The sequence below is a fragment of the Phacochoerus africanus genome, chromosome 1, assembly GCF_016906955.1.
Source record: "Phacochoerus africanus isolate WHEZ1 chromosome 1, ROS_Pafr_v1, whole genome shotgun sequence".
Lineage (NCBI taxonomy): Eukaryota > Metazoa > Chordata > Mammalia > Artiodactyla > Suidae > Phacochoerus > Phacochoerus africanus.
This window is the reverse complement of record NC_062544.1, coordinates 193278233-193279097: the sequence shown is the minus strand read 5'-3', so window position 1 is coordinate 193279097 and position 865 is coordinate 193278233.

Below are 865 nucleotides of genomic sequence, written 5' to 3'. Positions count from 1 at the left end.
TAGCTAGCCTGCTGACTGTTCATTAGCCACCCTAGAAGAGCCAGAGAGGCCCCATCTAGAGCAGCTGCTAAACCAAAAGAAAACATCACTGGAGCTCAAGAGCACAAGCATCATACAATCCAAAAAAAAAAAAAAATTAGAGCTTGAAAGGTTCTAAGAGACCATGTAGTTCAGTGTCCACTAATCTGTAGGTCATTGTTGCACTTGAGTGATTCCACGAACTTCTTGAAATTATATGCAAAGTTACGTGTACACATGCCTAAGGACCACGATATAGTTCAATCATTTCATTTGATGGATGAGGAAACAGCTCCATTGAAATTGAATCACAACTCACTGTACTATATTAGAGATACAGCTCTTGAGTCCAAGCTGTTTGTTTTGCTATCACACCAAGTTGTCTCCTATTAAGTATTAAAATTCTTAACTGCAGCAGAAAAAAAGACAGCTGGAATCCCTAATCCTTGATTCTCTAAAAGATTTAATATCTCCTGTGTAATAACTCAATAAGCTCTCCATGAGTCTATTTATACTGCCCTTCTTTGTCAACATGTCAAATATAACCTGTGAGATGTCTGCATTCTGGCAGCCTTTGCCATTGAAACAATATCTGACATAAGTAGTTCATACCCTAGTGGTTTCTTAGAAACCAAAAGTAGTCTGCCAGAATACACAAGGGAGAAATTAGAGGATATATTTTTGGCTGAGAGGAACAGATCCAGCCCTACTTGACTTGCAAACTGGCAGTACAGCCAGGTCAGAATCTTAGGGAGGTGTCTGGAGGCTGCACACTCTGAGGAGGGAGAGTTAGTTGACAATGTTAGATGTTAGGCCTTTTCTGATTGGCAGGAAAGGACTCAGAGTG